At 42.1% G+C, this 20069-nt stretch overlaps 1 long non-coding RNA gene across 1 annotated transcript in view; it reads right to left on the bottom strand.

The window, feature by feature from the left end:
- Nucleotides 1–18500, bottom strand: part of LOC307179975 — a 33992-nt gene extending 15492 nt beyond the window's left edge. Inside the window, exons 1-2 of the long non-coding RNA XR_013825628.1 lie at nt 18378–18500; nt 55–84 (exon numbers count right to left, since the gene is read on the bottom strand). This is a non-coding gene — a long non-coding RNA (uncharacterized lncRNA). The remainder of the gene's footprint in view (nt 1–54; nt 85–18377) is intronic.
- Between the last annotated feature and the right edge of the window lie 1569 nt (nt 18501–20069).

Below are 20069 nucleotides of genomic sequence, written 5' to 3' on the forward strand. Positions count from 1 at the left end.
GTTCATAACAATGTTCATCCTTTAGAGGCCTATTAGGGGAAGGAAAACACTTACCCTACCTTCTTAGGTTCTATTTCTGGGACCCTGTAAATGAAATTGACAAAAGGCAGATTAGCAGGAGGAAAGGCATACCCATTTCATTTGATATTAATATTCTTAGGTGGCATGGAGACCTCTCTAGAAAGAAGTGAGAACCCCAGAGAAGCAGTTAGGCTTGAGAGATAATCTACCATTTTGACAAAGAACCATACATTTGTAGAGAAGTCACAAGGCAAAAGGAAAGAAGTTTAGAGCTTTAGGGACAGCAAGATGTGGGAAGGTAAGTATACGGGGGACATGAATAGGAGATAAGGGTTATCTTAGTAAGGTTTGTTATACAGATTCCTTTCGGTGCTGTCTCTGGGGGTGATGAAAGTCTATAATCTTCTCATTCTGCTCTCACACAAAGGGAAATTAATGCCTTCCTTTTTGGCATACAGGGGGAAGGCAGACAGTTGTTTTATTGTTTTTTTTTTGTTTTGGTTTGTTTTGGTTTGTCTGTCTTGCATCTGCTGTTTCTCAATTGTTTTCAGCTCAAAATAATCCTTAAACTAAAGTGGCCTGTTTTGGGGTGGTGTATTCTGGTGGCTTAGAGGTTGGCCTAGGATATAAGATCCAAACACACGAAACGTCTTGTAATGTGAAAAATGGTCAACACGGATTACGAAGGCCGTGTGATTCACAAGGGAAGCAAAGTTACTGGAATTTGGGCCGCATCCGAAGATATTTCAAATACAGTTTCCTTAACCCACTGTCTTAGGTCCCAGATGGTGTACATTCGACGTGATGTGATACATTTGGTGACACAGTACTTTTTCCTGGTCTTACCTTACACTCCTACGTATAGCATTTTATATTTTCCCCAAAGACCTTGTCTTTGATTTTAGTAAAACAGGTGATGTGGTCCCATAATAGGACCATTGCTGGTACCATATTCTGAGGACTCTCTTGGGTCTTAGACCCTTGAAAGCAACCTTTGCGATATGTGCTTCATAGCCGGTCCAAGAGGAGACGACAATAAATGTACCTGGAATCAGTGTGGCCATAAAATACCTAGAGGGAACTCTGCGAAGTGCTGGGAACACAACAGTGGGAGAACAGCAGGAACCCTTGACTCGTTCCACAGGTAAGAGGGACATCGTCAAGGGGAAACCGAGCAGGGTGGGTGTGATGCGAGCTTACGGAAGAGGCCCTGCTGCTACCAGACCTCAGAGGATGAACTGGAGCTTACGAGATGGAGCCATTGGGCGAGAAGGTCCGGGACAGAGGAACGTGTGAGATTTGCAGCTGGGAATGACCCTGAGTTGTTCAGAACACAGGGAGAGCTGCAGTGTGCTCGGGGCAGTGGGCAGACAGGAGGCAGCTGGGAGGACGAGAAGAGATGAGCTGGGGGCCAGGGCGTGCCAGCCCCAGGGGTGAGCGCTGGGAACTTATCCTTAGTCAGCAGGGGGCCACCCAAGATGTGACGGTTGTGTTGTTGTTACAAAATCGGGAGACATGTCAGCGGGGAATGGCTGTGAAGATCACGATCACGGTGGGGCTTCAGAGCCGTTCATCTGTGTATGAAAGGGTGTGTGCATATACATACATGTAAGAATATACATGAGCCTATATCATCAGCATATACATAGGAGGACATGTATGAGAATGTATGAGGAAATATATGAGGATATATGCAAGAATATATGAGGAAATACATATGAGACTATGTATAAGAATGTATGAGGAAATATATGAGGATATATGCAAGAATATATGAGGAAATACATATGAGGACATGTATGAGAATGTATGAGGAAATATATGAGGATATGTATGAGAATGTATGAGGAAATATATGAGGATATATGCAAGAATATATGAGGAAATACATATGAGAACATGTATAAGAATATATGAGGAAATATATGAGGATATATGCAAGAATATATGAGGAAATACATATGAGACTATGTATAAGAATGTATGAGGAAATATATGAGGATATGTATGAGAATATATGAGGAAATATATACGAGAATATATGCAAGAATATATGAGGAAATATATACGAGAATATATGCAAGAATATATGAGAAAATACATATGAGACTATGTATAAGAATGTATGAGGAAATATATGAGAATATATGCAAGAATATATGAGAAAATACATATGAGAATATGTATAAGAATATATGAGGAAATATATATGAGAATATATGCAAGAATATATGAGAAAATACATATGAGACTATGTATAAGAATGTATGAGGAAATATATGAGAATATATGCAAGAATATATGAGAAAATACATATGAGAATATGTATAAGAATATATGAGGAAATATATATGAGAATATATGCAAGAATATATGAGAAAATACATATGAGACTATGTATAAGAATGTATGAGGAAATATATGAGAATATATGCAAGAATATATGAGAAAATACATATGAGGATATGTATGAGAATGTATGAGGAAATATATATGAGAATATATGCAAGAATATATGAGAAAATACATATGAGGATATGTATGAGAATGCATGAGGAAATATATATGAGAATATATGCAAGAATATATGAGAAAATACATATGAGGATATGTATGAGAATGTATGAGAAAATATATGAGAATATGTATGAGAATATATGACAATATATACAAGAATATATGATAAAATACATATGAGAATATATAACAATATATTGGAAAAGCATATGAGCATATGTATAGGAATATGGATAAAATATATACGAGAGTATATACACGAGCATATATTTGACAAATATATATATAAGAATATGGGAGAAATGTATATGAGAATATGTATATGACAATATATATAACAATATATATAAAATATATATGAGAATATATATAAAATATGTATGAGAATATATACATGAATACATATATGAGAAAGATATAAAAGAATATGTGAGAAAATATATGAGAACATGTATGACAACATATAATTTAAAACACATATATGAGAATATATATTACAACATATACGTGAGCATATATATGAGAACATAAATGAGAGAATATGTATATTTTTTCTCATTATTCACAGTAGTTATGTTCAGTGAGATCACTGCAGACTCTGAATTAGTGCATACTGAACCATGGCTTCTGGGGAAATACAGAGTTAGGGTCTTGTGAGTCTCCAGTTACAATATTTTCATCAGCCGATCCGTAACACACCCTGGTTTTATGTGTTTTTCTTTTTAAAGACACTGTGTAGAGTACATATTTTCATTCATTCATAGTGAACTCACAGCCAACAGCGCTGAAACGTATGCCTGAAGGAAGCTTTTCTAACACAAGCATTTTTTTCCCTAAGACACATCACGACCTTCTCATGCTTCATGACCACGGGGCAGGTATTTAGTGCTATGCTTGGGGCCCACTTTAAACAGCAAAACTCACCCAAAAAAAAGCACCAAAACATGGGAAAAACAATGCACTCCATAGGCTGCAACAGGGACACTTGTTTTCGGTAAGAGAGATGACACAAGAAGACAGTGTCACCATTTAACCTCAGCTTTGGCCACACAAGCTTTTCACTACGCAGCATGTGGCCACAAACAGCTGTGCAATCAATAGTATTGATCTGGGCATTACAAACGGATTTTAGAGAATAAGTGAACGCACAAATATTGATTTCTTTTTTACTGTAGAGCACAGAGAACAATATTCAATAGCTTGTAATAACCTATAATGGAAAATAATCTGAAAAAAATATATATATCCGAATCACTTTACTATACACTGGAAACTAACACAACCTTGTAAATCAACTATACTTCAATGAAAACAAAAGAAGGATAGCTAGGTCTAAATAGTCAATCAGGGAAATAACTGTATATTCTTTTAAATATAAACTTTTATATTTCTCTTCTTAAAATTTGCAAATGTTCCTGTGAACCTCTGTGGGAATAAATAAGGTAAGTATGTTTATTTCTTAAAAAAAAAAAAAGAGTCTACCCCAGGAATTCCCTGGCAGTCCAGTGGTTAGGATTCTGCACTCTCACTGCAGTAGACCTGGGTTCAATCCCTGGTTGGGGAAGTAAGATCCCACAAGCTGCATGGTGTGACCAAAAAAAAATAAGTCTCCCCCCTACAAAAAAAAAAAACAAATATGGAATCCATGAATAATGAGGATGGACTGTGTGTGTGTGTGTGTGTGTGTGTGCGTGTATGTGTGTGAGTTTTGGAGAGAACTAATAGTGAGTTTCAACTTGGACTCTCCCTCCCAAGGACTGTCTTGCTTAGTTTGGGAGTTTCCAGAAGATGATGCAGAAGAGACAGGTAAAAGTGAGGGAAGAAGGATTGAGAACCTACTTGAATTACCTACTGATCTGTCAAGACCAAATTTAAATAGTCCTCCCAGTGTCCTGTGTTTCCCAAGAAGACTCACGTATAGACTGTTCTCTACACGGTGAAAAGAATCTTGACGTTGGCAGGTGTATTCATGGGATTGGTGAAGGGATTTCTGTGTCTGACTACAGCCCCAGAGTCCTGCAAAGGGCAGGAAGACCAGTTCTACGGGAACAAAGAACTGTCCTCACTCAAAATATCAGATTGAAAGTTGAGCTTCAGGCGAGGTTGGGAGGGTTTGGACTCATAGCTCCCCCTTTTCTGTTTGTCCAAGAGGGTGGGGTTCGGGCGTCTTCTGGGGAATAGTGGTCTTTGCAACAGAGCACTTTTCAGGATGGAAATTCCTCCTTGGAGCTCATAGCCTCCTTCATCCAGGTGACCGAACCCATAGAAGAAGCATTGTCAGGATACCATATAATATAGTTAGGCTTAGGGTTGGGGTATCGTATGGTATCCCCACTCACTAAACTGAGTCTTTTGCCCGAAAGTGAATGGATTGATTGAATAATCAATTAAGGTGCCTTATTTCTAGCATACTAAACATCTGGATAAGGTAAAAGCTTAAGATTTTGTTGTTATAATGTTACCGAAAGTCGGGTCTGGCTGGTTGCCACTCCAAAGCCAATAAAAGGCCAGGCTGGGGCAAAGGAAAGGTTGCTTTATTTTGGAGGCCGGCGATCGGGGCGGGGGGGCAGCGTGGACGCCAGTCCAGAGGCCGATTCCCCGTCTCCTCCCCGACAATCAGGGGGCAAAGGGCTTTTATAGGCGGACGGGGGGGGCCCCAGGCAGAAACAGCGCAGTCAGCTCTGACCGTCGTCTTGAAATCGGCCCTGCGGTGGTCTGACCTGCGTCATCTTGACTGTTTTAAGCACAGTTAATCTTCAGTTCCAGGGTTGGTTTGTTTCCACTTCTTGGAGGCCAGTTCTCGGAATTGTGGCAGGTTATATCATGGCTACAGCCTGGTCATCATGCAGTTCACTCCTTCCACGTGGTGGGTGTTTCGGTGTCTACAAGACAGCTCACAGGACGTGGCTCAGAAGATGATCTATAGCCCTTGAGGAGGAACTAAAGGTCCTTGACTGACTAAACTGTTACTATTTTGTCCTGTTGGACTGTTTTCCTTTGTCCCTGCATTTTCTCGCTTCTCTGATTAAACCTTTTCTTTGGCTAAAATTTTTTCCACAGACAGAAGGCAGGCCAAGGACATGGGGGGCAAGGACCACAGGGTCCTGCTCTGTTTCAATAAGTATGACAGTTGCACCATCTTATTAGTAAAGAAAGTACACATAAGCTGTCCCTTTCCAAACCGATCTCAGTCTGTGCAGTGTCAATACCGTACAGCTGCAACTACCTCATTCTTTTTTATGTGCTTAACATATTTTATTGGTCTTCGCCTTCTTTTTTAACATCTTTATTGGAGTATAACTGCTTTACAATGGTGTGTTAGTTTCTTTTTTTTTTAACATCTTTATTGGAGTATAATTGCTTTACAGTGGTGTGTTAGTTTCTTTTTTTTTAACATCTTTATTGGAGTATAATTGCTTTACAATGGTGTGTTAGTATCAGCTATACGTATACATATATCCCCATATCTCCTCCTTCTTGCGTCACCCTCCCTCCCACCCTCCCTATCCCACCCCTCCAGGTGGTCACAGAGCACCAAGCTGATCTCCCTGTGCTATTGGCTTTTGTTTTTGTTTTCATACACGCCCTGTCCGTTGTCTGTCTCCCCAAGTGGGTGTTGTTGTTCCCAGTTGAGTTTGAATGGGGTGACACCCTACCTTCTTGTATCAGGTCTCCTACTGAAAACTAGTGTCCTATTTGCAGCCTTTTTTGTGCCATGTTTTTCCCAGCGTGCGAACCCGGTGTCATCCTGTTTGTAATTAGAACTTTCCTGTTGAAACTAGACCGTTCGTAAGTTGGACGCTGTCCCTTAGAACCTGCTCGAGTAACACAGTCAAACCCCGAGATGAATTATAGGTCCAGTCACAAGCCTGGTGTTCGTGCCCCGCCCTAGTGGGTGAAGATGGGAAGCTGACATTGTCAGCATCTTCCTACAGGCAACCCTGGACAGGTTTGCTTCTTTTTTTAATTAGTTTTTTTTATTGGCGTATCGTTGATTTACAATGTTGTGTTAGTTTCTGCTGTACAACAAAGTGAATCAGTTATATATACACATATATCTATTCTTTTTTTAGTTTCCGTTCCCATATAGGTCATTACAGAGTATTGAGTAGAGCTGCCTGTGCTATTCAGCAGGTCCTTCTTAGTGATCTATTTCATATACAGTAGTGTGTATATGTCAGTCCCCATCTCCCAGTTTATCCCTCCCCCACCCCCTTTCCCCTTTGGTAACGGTAAGTTTGTTTTCTCCATCTGCGACTCTATTTCTGTCTTGCAAATACGTTCATTTGTACCCTTTTTTTAGATTCCACGTAGAAGTGATATCCTATGATATTTGCCTTTGTCTGTCAGACTTACTTCACTCAGTGTGACCATCTCTAGGTCCATCCTTGTTGCTGCAAATGGCATTATTCCATTCTTTTTTATGGCTGAGTAATACTCCATTGTGTACATGTACCACGTCTTTCTCCATTCCTCTGTCGATGGATGCTGACGTTGCTTCCATGTCCTGGTTATTGTGAGTAGTGTTGCTGTGAACACCGGGGTGCACGCATCCTTTTGAATTATGGTTTTCTCCAGATACATGCTTCTTCTTGAGGCTTTCCCCAACATCTCTGGCAATGTCTTTAATTCACTGTCCCTTTGGTTTGCTAGAGAAGCCCCGACTTCTGCCCGTTAGCTGGTGTTAGAGCCATGCAAGAAGGATGCTTAACTGAATGTTGACACAGCCCTTCCCAGTGTGCCCTCATCCAGATAATCCCTGAAGGAACGTTCATTCTAAGGTGACCTTCTGTCTTCCCGTGGTGTCTCTTCAGCGGCCCTGAATCACCGCACAATCAAACGTCCCCGCGGTAAAATCAGCCCCTGAACTGACAGCGCCCTGCATGTTGAAGCTTGTCATCCCTGCCATCTGGCTGAAGGGGTTTATATTTTGAGCAGAAGAAGAGGTTACGTGGGATGCAGCAAATAAAGACCACAGAGCAGCTGTGCCTGTGGGGATTTGTGTAGTCGGGGATTCATGGGAGCTCTCCTGGCTACTCAGTGAAAAGGCAACCCCGGGGAAGGTGAGCTGAAGCTGGACAGTTTATAAGAAATGCCTGTGTGGTTCTCTGGACAGCCGGTACATAGGTCAGTTCTACGTACATTTTCCATAGTGAATGACCATATGTGCAGGCAAGAAGTGGAGCTGCAGTGAGAAGTTGGAATAATATTGTAGGACTGTAAATCCTTCCTAAAAATATACAGAGGGAGAGAAGGAGGGAGAGAGAGGGAAAGAGAGAGAGGGAATTAAGGAAAATTGCAGAATGTGGCCATTCTGTTTCATCGGCAAGGGTTAGAAGCCTTCTCTATGCTTTAAGTCTTGGGAAACCCGGTAGGCATTGATGGTAGATGGCACTAAAATGCAGAGGTACGTACAGAACTTAACTCTCCCGTTTCCATTTCAGACCCTCTGCAGGGACATCACGGTACAGTGGACAGAGCAGAGTGTCTGCACTTGGTGTGACCTCATTTCTGATTCAAGATCTGCAGCTCACGGCTGTGCACGTTGCTCGACAATGGACCATGTCGCCGACGTGGGGAGTGGCAGAGCTTAGGTGTCCCAGCTCTGACTCCAGAGGTCCAGGTTTGACCGTTATGAGTATCACCTGGCCTCCGAAAGCCCCAGTCCCCACCTGGCAAACAGGGAAATAATATCTCTTGTACCAGGCATTCCTGAGAATCTAGAAAAAGGGTGAGCCTGGGGTTGAGCCAGCCTTGGCCCCTCTGGACACCTGAGTTACCTTCCACTGTCTTAATCTGACGACCCTGTTTTCCTGTGAAGTATTGTAGTCGTTTTTTTTTTTTTTTTTTTTTTTTTTTCGGTACTAATTTTTTTTTTTTTTGTAGTCGTTTTTTTAATGACCTCTGACCAAAAGCACTACATGGTGCGGCACGATCTTTTGTTGTCAATGCCCCTTATAAATTATACAATTTACAAATGAAGAAAAGCTTCACCCCTTTGTCGTCCAAAGAATATATTGATGATTGGATCTGTGGTAAAACGTTACAGCATTCACCTAGGTTTCAAACATTTCGTTAATGTCAGCCATGTCCACGGCCATTCAAGCCTCTCATTCGTCAGCTATGCACACGGCAATCTTAGCTTCATGAAGGTAACGATTTGCAGTATTTACAGGTATGATTCTGACGAAGGTTTTTGTCTGAATAATGCCGGTCTATCCCCTAAACACAGCGTTCCCTTCTGTTGCTCGGAACGCACGTCTCCTTTCTCCTGGGTTACTGATGTCTCCCCGTGCCCTGTTGCACGACTTCTGTTTACATGTTTCTGTATCCCTGGTGTCTGTGGCTTCTGACATTATGCATCGTTTTACTCTCGTAGTAAGATAAGAAAATTATAATGGAGGGTTTTCCAAAACGTATGGCAGTATTCGTTGTTCCGCCTGACCCTTCCTTTGTGATCCCATGGGGACAGTCCCCGAAAAATAAAATAAATCTGCCAGGCCCGCCACTGCCCACGCATGTAAGTCATCCTGTTTCCTGGTCTGTGGCGCGTTTACTGCAGGTTTGGCTTCAGCCTGATTCATCCTATAGGCATGCGGACCGAGCTTTAATGAGCTCTTGGTAGAAGCCCAAGCTTTCCTAGGTACCACCCTTAGGACGAAAGCCATTCACCACACCTGGGCGGGCCCAGCCTGCTTTATTTATCCTGGCAAATTGGCTGGCAGTTGGCTATTTAGCTGGCACGGAGACCATATCAGGTCACTTCGGCGTTTAGCCTAATGAGAATTCCATTCATTGACCATGGATGGAATTCATGGTCCTTTGTGATTCTTAAACCTGTACCTACTGGGTCTTCTCGCTTTTGCTCGTGTCCCTGGCTGGGCAAAGGAAACTTGTGAGCCGCCCCCCTCCCCGCGTGTTTTCTCGTGCTGGCTTCTGTGGCTGGGGGCAGTGGCGGCAGCAGTCAGCTCATGGCTGCCATGTGCTGAGAGGGAAGTCCGAGCTCCAGAGCTGTCTTTGTGCATCTGCGATTCCTTCTTGCCGACAGGAAAAGAAAGCATGGGGAGGGGGTCTGCGTCTGGGCCTCCTGGTGGAGAGCCGGTCCCACCCGCCAGCCCCATATGCAACCAATCACCCTGGGTCCTCTACGTCCAGGCACACAGCCCTGCAGGCCAGCTGGGACTGTGCTCTGAGTTGATTTTACTGGGCTTTGCAGCAACTTTGCATAGGTTTTCTGGGTTGGGTCTTTATTGCCCCCACTTGGGCCAAGTAACAGAGGCTTTATAGGAGGCTAAGAAACCTTTCACCAGTCTCCGACCGGCACGCACTTGGGGGTATGACGCTGCAGCTTTAAATCAAAATGAAAATCTCCAGTTTACCCCCTTGTATGCCTCGGGCCGACGCTCCGCATTCCTACTGTGCCAGCTAGGGTTGGATTTTTGCCCCAATACCTCTATGTTCCTTCTTTTGGTATATATATATTTTTAATTGAATTATACTTGATTTACAATGCTATGTTAACTACCGCTGTACAGCAAAGTGACTCACTTTTGCATATATATATATATATATATATATATATATACACATACACACACACACACACACATTCTTTTTTTTTATATTATTTTCCATTATGGTTTATCATAGGATACTGAATATAGTTCTCTGTGCTGTGCAGTAGGTCCTGTTGTTTATCCATTCTTCTTTTGGTATCTTTAGCTCGGATCCTATCAATGAGCGTCTAACAGTCAAAAACGTTAAACTTCGAAATAATGGGATACATTTTAAAAAATGTAATTATTTCTGAATCTGGTGATATTGAATAGAGTCTAGTTAATTTCTAATTATTGGCCAGATAACTTCAATTCACCATCTGGAAAAAGGCAGCTTCGCCTTTGGACTTACCCCTTCTTGCTGAAGGAGATACATTCCTCTTAGTCACTCATCCAACTATTTTTAGGTGGGGATATTTCCTCTTTGACATGCAAGCAATCACCACATCTTAGAGAATCTTCCTGTCGTATTTCACAACCACCTTTTCTCCTTTGTCTTTTTGGTCGACCCCCTTCAATCAAGCCTTCATTAATTCTTGTCTGTCATGACAATCACCTCCCAACGAATCTTACCAGGAGCCCCATTAATTTTTCCCAATGGGAATCATGCCAATTTACCATGTCCCCATTAACTTTCTTGACGTTTCTTAGTCAAAGAATCTATGGTATGTCGTCAAAAAACAAACAAAACCCCTAGAACTGTTCCATATCGACTGTGCCATTCATCTTATCACGGACAATTCGTCACAACACAGCACAACGGGCATCCTCGGCTTCCTCTTATACCCCACACTCCGTGAACCGCAGCCCTAAGCTAAACCGAGCCATTCACTGTTTCTCAGAGACCCAGGAATCCACATCCTTGTGTCTTCCTCAAGGTCATTTTCTTCCAAGGATGTTTGTCTGCCATCTGTGCTTGATCAAATCGTAACCCTCCTTGACTGAAGCTTCTTCTAAGACCCTTTTCTCATCCAATTGTATACCCTCTTTAAAACTCTTTCAACTACCCCTGTTAATGAGCGTTTAGTTGGTGGTCCATTCTGTCCTTGGGGTCATTGGGTTATCTCACTCATTTTTCTCCACCGAATTGTGAATCGATGATCAATAGTAGGTCTTCACTAAATATGAGAAGACGTAAAGCAATGTCACGGATACATACGTAAGGACATGGAATTATCATCTCTCTCAGAAGTCCATGTGAATCTGACTGCCCGTGGACCTCTACAGCTAAGAATAAAGGTTGGATCTCAAAAGGAAACTCAATTCGTAAACAAGTTGGCACACCGTTTTATCAGCTATTTTAATAGCAAACACAATACAAATGACACTTCTGTCACATAAAGCTAACGTAAACAACACTCGATAGGGCGAAACCTATTGCCACCTTGTACTGCTTATAAACCCAAGACACAGAGTCGGGGGGAAAGAAACGTTTCCAAGTTCCTAAACACAGACACATGCAGAATTTGGGCAGTAAGTGAGAGAATATGAAGTATTCCAAGTTATGCTTTTATTATTTTGCTTCTTTTCAAACCATGTGGAACTCATTAGATTTCTTTTCCATGCAGCACTCTGCTACACAGAGACAATAATGTAACTGGGAACCAAAAGGACCAAAATTGGTGGTAGGTTGATGTGTGAGAATTAGACCTGGGAAGCTTTGACCTGGAGAATCTTTCAGGAAACATGGTGGGTTCTGAGGGTCTCCTGTAGAGTCCACTATAAATGCTCTGTCCCGTCCTTTGATCTCAGATCTCTCCCATATGAGTGAATCTTTATTATTCAATTCTGAGGCTTGGATTGCATACTGAGGCGGGTTCTGTTTATTGTGGTAAGCTGGTTTTTAAAAAAGTTGTCTCTCTGCGTTTGATGTAGGGAATTCCAGTCAGAAAAGAACTGTTTATATATTTATAAGGTCCAGAGTCCTGGTGAGTAACTCGGTCAAAGCCGAGGCGTCATGTCCTCGGGGAACACTTGGGAGCTCAGTTTTGGCGCGATACCTGCTTTCCAAACTCTGATCGCGTCCTGTTCTTCTTTATGAGATGTATCACGACTGTGTTTATCCATGGATTACTGTGTAGTTATTCATTAAATTTTCGCCTCCCTTTTTGACGTTTTTATTATGCTCTTTTCACCTTGTTTGGCACATAGGATATGCTCAAAAGTATGCAGTTAATGAATGCATGAAGGAGATAAGCTATATAATAAGTGGTGTGTGACGTGGACTGTCTTTCAAACACATGCACTCAGATTTGTAGAGCTTGACAATTTCCATGGTGTAAATACTCCACTAGAGTTGAGGCCAAGCTATCCATGGTTGACCAGATGGCTCTCAGAATTCCTGGCTGTTTGACTTGGCTTCTTAGAGCCAAGGTGAGCCACTGCATACGCAGTTCATCCACCGGGTGTGAGAAAGGTCTTTGGGGCATGGAAACACCCCTTCTCAACAAAAGAACATGGTTAGTAACTTAGGATCAGAAGGATTCTTCTCGATTTAATTTTTTTATTGAAGTATAGTAGATTTACAATGTTGTGTTAATTTCTGCTGTAGAGCAAGGTGATTCAGGTATACATATATAAGCATTCTTTTTAAAAATATTCTTTTCCATGATGGTTTATCACAGGATATTGAATATAGTTCCCTGTGCTCCACAGTAGGACCTTGCTGTTTATCCATCCTATAGATACTTTGCATCTGCTAACCCCAAACTCCCAATCCATCCCTCCCTTCCCCCTCCCCATTGGCAACCACAAGTCTGTTCTCTATGTCTTTGAGTCTGTTTCTCTTTCGTAGATCAGTTCCTTTGTGTCATATTTTAGATTCCACGTACAAGTTATATCATATAATATTTATCTTTCTCTTTCTGACTTACTTCACTCAATATGATAATCTCTAGTTGCATCATGTTGCTGCAAATGACATGATTTCATTCATTTTTATGACTGAGTAATATTCCATTATATATATATATCACATCTTATCCATTCATCTGTCGATGGACATTTAGGTGGCTTCCATGTCTTGGCTATTGTAAATAATGCTGCTATGAAAATAGGGGTGTATTTATCTTTTTGAATTAGTGTTTTGTCTGGATATATGCCCAGGAGTGGGAGTGCTGGATTATATGGTAGTTATATTTTTAGTTTTTTGAGGACCCTTTATACTGTTCTCCACCAGCTTACATTCCCAAGAACTGTGCAGGAGGTTCCATTTTATCCACACCCTCTCCGGCATTTGTTATCTGTAGACTTTTTAAGGATGGCCATTCTGACCGGTGTGAGGTGACACCTCATTGTGGTTTTGACTTGCATTTCTCTAATAATTAGTGATGTTGAGCATCTTTTCATGTGCCTATTGGCCATTTGTATCTCTAGAAAGATTCTTCTTAAATAAATACTTGCTTTGTGTTGCCTGATGCAGATTTTCTCAAGTAGAAAAGCCCTTGTTTCTTTTTTAGAGCATCTGTCAGAACCAGAGTTTTGAGCTCTACCTAAGAAATGCTGCTCCAGACACATTGTCCTTCTGTTAACAATCAGAAATGTTGTCAACCGGTGGCTTTAGGACGTAGAGTCAATAGAACAGCACAAGAAACATAAATACGAGATCTAACAATTGGGGAAGAGAATAAGCTATATTTTTTCACAGACAATGCGATCAATTAAGTAGCTCTGCTGAAAATGATGTATGTAAAAAAGACCTCCATGAGAAGATTTAGCAAAAGGATTCAAGACTTCCATGAAAAAAAGATCACAGCGTTTCTGGCAGATATAAAATCAGCTTATTAATAGGAACAATTCATGTCCTTGTGTGGGAAGACTCAATCGCATAAAATACAAATATTGCAAAACTACTTCATATTTTCTAAAAATTCCAACTGAAATATTGATGACTTTTTGTTATGAAATCTTGGAAAATAAAATTTATCTCAAGGCAAAATTGAGCCAGAATGCAGATGGCAATAAGGGAAATACTGGGCTTCCCAGGTGGCGCAGTGGTTGAGAGTCCGCCTGCCGATGCAGGGGACACGGGTTCGTGCCCCGGTCCGGGAAGATCCCACATGCCGCGGAGCGGCTGGGCCCGTGAGCCATGGCCGCTGAGCCTGCGCGTCCGGAGCCTGTGCTCCGCAACGGGAGAGGCCGCAACAGTGAGAGTCCCGCGTACCGCAAAAAAAAAAAAAAAAAAAAAAAGAAAAGAAAAAAATAAAAAAGCACGAAAGAAAATACAGAGCCACCTTTGAGTATAAAATTAGGAATTGTTAAAGCGAGAGCAGTTCTGAGGCATAAAGGGTGGAAAGGTAGCATCCTTACATGCCAGTTTGGTGGCCGTGGGAAGGGGAAAGCCTCTTAAGGTTTTCGACAGCACTTCCAAAATGGTTTGCAAGAGTCTTAAAAATGTTCACACCCTTCACTGTTGCAATGATATGTCTCAGAATTCAGAGATTTATGGGACAGTCTTTGCAGAGACAGCCCAAAATGGAAAACAATGTAGATCTCCACCAAGATAGGATGAGATACTTAACGGCACATCCGCTGAACGGGGTATTAGCCTGACTAATGACATGGGGAGATGCAAATCATATTGTTACGTGGAAAATAAATGGACTTAAAACCATATAGTTAAGCTTATAAATATATATATATATGTATATATTTTCACAAAATCTGAACATGTTCAGAGAGTTTATCCTTGGGTAATGGGATTGTGAATTTTTGTGTATGAATATTTTCCATTTGTTCCTATATTTCTTTTTCTTTTTTTTTTTTTTGGGGCGGTACGCGGGCCTCTCACTGTTGTGGCCTCTCCCGTTGCGGAGCACAGGCTCCGGACGCGCAGGCTCAGCGGCCATGGCTCACGGGCCCAGCCGCTCCGCGGCATGTGGGATCTTCCTGGACCGGGGCACGCACCCGCGTCCCCTGCATCGGCAGGCGGACTCGCAACCACTGCGCCACCAGGGAAGCCCTGTTCCTATATTTCTATATTATTTTTAGTTATTTATAAAATGTATACTGTAAAATAAGGGTTTAAATCTCAGTGGAGTACAAGCTTGCTATGTGACAACATTAGAAACTTGGTCTTTTCCTCCCCAAAGGCCCCCAACTCCCAGATCCACCTTCCTTCCGGCCAATTCCTTCTGTCCCTTGAGCAACCTGGCCTCATGGTGGGTGGTCTTGTGTGCACTTTTCTGGTTTCTGCTGGAAAGATGTCAAGAAAGATGATTTTCCTCCATTTTGAAATGTACTCAATGTGGTATTTTCTGCAGGAAAAATCTCAGTGGTTATTTTTTTTTAATTATTAGCTTAAATCCCAGCTTTGACAAAATGTCTCACTTTCCAGAATCAACAATAAGAAAATGAAAAGGCAGTGGATACTAATCCAGTTCTCTGAAAACTGTGTTTTTAGTCTCTTCCTTTAACTATTGATTTAAAATAGACCTCCAGCTCCTGCCATCGTTCAGAAAGAAAATAGAAAGAGAGCTTTTATTCGAATCTATTTTTATAATTATTCAGAGCCAAGGAAGTCCATAAACTCCAATTCTTCACCCAGACCCAGAAAATGTATCACTGAATTGTTTTGACATATTTCATAGATGCTATACAACACAAAATAGTAAAAAGAGACTGCAGGAACCTCCATGGTACACATGAGTTCTCTTAGATGTGCTTGTTGGTGTTTTTTTTGTCATTGTTTTTCAATGCACGTCGCCAGACATTAATGGAAAATAGCCTTGTTTTTTCCTTCCAAAAGCAGCACGTCCACATTTTTTTTTTAATAACAAAACGCTGAATTGGGTTTTTCACTAACAATGCATCATGACTCCCAATCTTTCTAGGACTTTGTAAGAATTAAAATATACTTTACTCGTTCTGTCTCTTAAATGATAAAGGGGTCCTCAGAGTCCAGATGTCTTCACTGCAACATTGTACAAAATTTTAACGTATGCCACGTTTAATAATACAACTGAAATGTTGAGCTGGACTTCAGACAGTCTTTCTCTGCCGCTCGCAGACGGCAAGAATTGGGGCTGGCCACGGAATCCCATGAACTAGAATAAAGACATAATAGTGGAAGTTCCGTTGCTGAAGTCACAGTGTATATGAAAGATTTTGAAAATTGCCACTCTTGTGCCAATTTGAGTTCCACTATCAATCCAACAAGATGATAATAACAATAATACTAATGACTTTTTAAAAAACAATTTCCATGGCACGCCCTTGAGAAATGTTATCTTATTTAAACATCACAGCGTTTTTATGGCTTAACGTGTCACGTGGGACGATGGTACGGCTGAGATAAACCCCAGGCTTGCAGACGCGTAACACAATAAGCACGGTTTTCCACTTTCAAGAGCAAGGATGGTCCTCGAGAGCCATGGTGGCCATAAGAGGAAAGGTGATGGAGACCAGAGCCCAACAGAACCCACAGGGCAGCCCATGCCAGGTGTTTGTGCCCATGGTGATTCAGGAACTCAGGTCCTTCCTATCTTGTGGTTCCTCCATTCCCTGGTCCCTTGTAACCCCTTTACTCAGTTGGGGGATGGGAAAAGAGCCAGAAGGGCATCTCTGCATCTTCACCTTCTCAGCCTGGAAGGGACACACGTCATTGGTGAGAATTAGTCACGTGACCCCACCTCCGAGCAGGGGATCTTGGGAAATATAGACTCTGCCTGAGATGCTGTACTCCCACCAACATTCTGCCATCCGGCAGCTGGTGCTTGAGGCTTGGGGGACGGGTAACCAAGCACCTCTGCCTCAGGGAACTTGCATTGCTCTTAACATTTTAGCAGTGAAGGAATTGAGATATCTAGGTGCCAGATTTAGATCCAGGCTACAATGTGGTAGGATTGCTTCTGAAAAATATGTCTTCTGGGCACTAAAATGTGAGTGGCATACCAAAAAAATTGGACCAAGATTTTTAAAATTCATTTTTGGGGGTTGAAAATGTCCCCTAAGTTATGTGTTCCCTCCTCTGTGTGACTTTTTGGGTTATCCGACTCTACAGCTGGAATCCCATCTGTTTACTTCTCCATGTGTCACTACAGACACTCCAAAGACAAAGAGAAAAGACATTTAAACTAAGAAATAACTTTTAAGGTGATGTTAGGACGTGAGAAAGGACCTGGATACCATGAAGGATTGTGACATTCTCTTCTATGGATGGAAGAGTTTTTGTGAACAGATGAGAAGCTGTAACTGGGACAAATGGATCCTGTATGATATTTTTATGGTGTGTGGACCAGGCCCAGGCGGGCAGTGGTGAGCAGAGTGTGAGATTTATGTAAATATTTTGTGTAGTAAACAGTTCGGCCAGTCATTTAAAATTGATTGTATAGCATGCTTACATGTGAGTCCTTGAACTCCAATACATATTCACATATACAATTTTATATTAATTTGTATACATTTATATATTATATACTATACCTGTCTATCTATATCTATCTATCTGTCACCTATCTATCAATGTATCTATCTGTGTCTATGTACGTACGTACGTATCTGTGTAACTATCTCTATCTATGTATCTATCGTCTATTATCTATCTATCAATGTAACTATCATCTATCTATTTATCGTCTATCTATCTCTATCTATTCTGATTTCCCGTTTGTGTCCTCACTACTTTGCCCTCTATCTCAACTTCCTTCTGACACTTCAGCCATGGGAAACTTTTTACATAATCTAAAAGTGTCCTAGCGAGTTTTCTAAAACAAAAACATATCTTTCCGATGATTTACGCTACCCTACTTGGGGGGGGGGCACAACTGTTGGATTTTTAAAAATATGACTTTTGACCTTGGTTCCACCATCCATATGTTATCTCAGTGGTTTTCCCAGTAATCCTATAAAGTGAGTGGCATCAGTGCCACCGGACACATACAGAAGCGGGAGTTGATGTAGACGACACCAAGGTTCCCCCGGCTGTTAAGGGGCAGAACCTCAATTCCAGCCCACTTCTCAGCGACTCAAGCCTTCGTTGCTTCTGCCATAAACTTCTAATCAGCCTCATGGTTGAGCGGAGCCCAGCACAGTATGCAGGTTGGTTCTGATTCGATTCTGGTTCTGCAACATGGCTTTGGATGGACAAGTCACAGCCAATGTCGCATGGTGCAGGATGGAACCATATCATCTCTATGCGCCCTTCCCCAGAAATCACCTCTTCCAAGAGCAGTGGGGAAGCTGCAGTGGAATACAGTGTGTGAACGTGTTCTGGAAACCATAGTTATATATTTTAAACCCTGGAGAAAAGTGGCAAGGATCATGGAAATAGCACCAGGAACTCACCACGCTGCCCATCCTTGGTCTGGTCTTACACGATTAGAAGTGCCGCAAAGTCTCCTGCAGGGCTCGGCATCTTGCAGCGTGAATTCAGTAGCAGGTCACCCCTCACGAGGACTGAAGTCCTGTCCAGATTCTTCAGAATGAGAGCTGCGTCTGCAATTACACACCAAATCTTAAAGAGCGGGTTTGAAAGCCTGGTTTGGGTTTTGTTTTTCGGTGAGGACCTGGGAGCAGTCGAAGAGTGACCGTTGACTGCTAAGCGAGGATGTGTGCTTGGGCACACAGATTCACAAGCACATATACCAGATGTGAGACGTTTGGGAGGAAAAAAACCCCCTATCTTTTCGTTAGTATATTATTTACAAATCACAACAGAACCGTATGTGATTGCAGTGAATGATCTCAAACCACATACACCCCCATTCTGAGCAAACTATTTTAAAAGACTCAGGATGACGAAATCTCAAAGTACTCGAGTACCTGTCATTGTGACTGAATCCACCAGAAAATTTTTAAGATTTGTGTTTGTTTTCCACGGATGCTATAACCAATTATATCAAACGGGTTGTCTTAAAACAAAAGGGATTCATTCTCTCTCAGTCCTGGAGACCAAAAGTCTAAGATCAAGGAGTCATCAGGGTCGGTTCCTTCCGGAGGCTCCAGGGGAGGGTCCTTCCTGCCTCTTCCAGCTTCTGGGGGCTCCGGGCGTCTCTGGGCTTGTGGCCTCATCCCTCCCGTCTCTGCCTCTGTCTTCACAGGGCTTCTCCTCTGTGTATCTCTCCTCTTCTGTGTCTTATAAGGACCCTGTCACTGGATGTAGGGCCACCCTCATCCAGGAGGACCTCAGCTCAGATCCTTCACTTCATCACGTCTGCAGAGACCCTATTTCCATGTAAGGTCCCTTTCTGACATTTCAGGTAGACATGGATTTTTGGAGAACATTATTCAACCAACTATGATGTCATAGCATTTTCAACCAAAAAGTAAACACTTATTTAAACTCTAGTCCAAATACGCCTATTACTTTTTATCTGTTGCTCGACCCGAGGTCACCTTGCTGGAGGCTAGAACTTTCTTAGAAATGTTTTTGCTGCAGGGAGAGCCGTGCTTCCCTCCTATGCATGTTATCCTGCCCAGACATCCCTCTTTCTTAGCCCAGTAAAAATGGCTTCTCCACAAATAACTAGCCCTTAGACTTCCATATGACGTGGCCTTTGAGTCCCCTGGGACAGGAACACCCCCTAGAACCACCATTAATGCTTCTGAGTGTCTCAGCCTTGTAGCAACCTGACTTGTAGTCTTATGTCTTTTGAGAAGATGGAGAGTGTAGACCACCATATACCTCTTCATGTCATGCTACCTCACCTACATCAGGACAAGGCAAGCCCTTAAGAATGTATGTTGAAGGAAATCCCTGGCGGTCCAGTGGTTAGGACTTCGTGCTTCCACCGCAGGGGGCACAGGTTCCATCCCTGGTTGGGGAACTAAGATCTCGCCAGCCACACAGCGTGGCCAAAAAAAAAAAAAGAATGTATGTTGAGTTCACCCACAGAAGTTTACCACCAGTTCTTAACCTTACATGAACCCAGAATGATGGGACAGTGAGACGCTTTACCATGTTTTTCTAGGTGACGTGTATGTAGCAGCCTATGTCTTGGTTTCTGTGCCATCCTGGGTCTCCTTTCCTGAGGCAGT

Source organism: Stenella coeruleoalba, assembly GCF_951394435.1.
Source record: "Stenella coeruleoalba genome assembly, chromosome: X".
Lineage (NCBI taxonomy): Eukaryota > Metazoa > Chordata > Mammalia > Artiodactyla > Delphinidae > Stenella > Stenella coeruleoalba.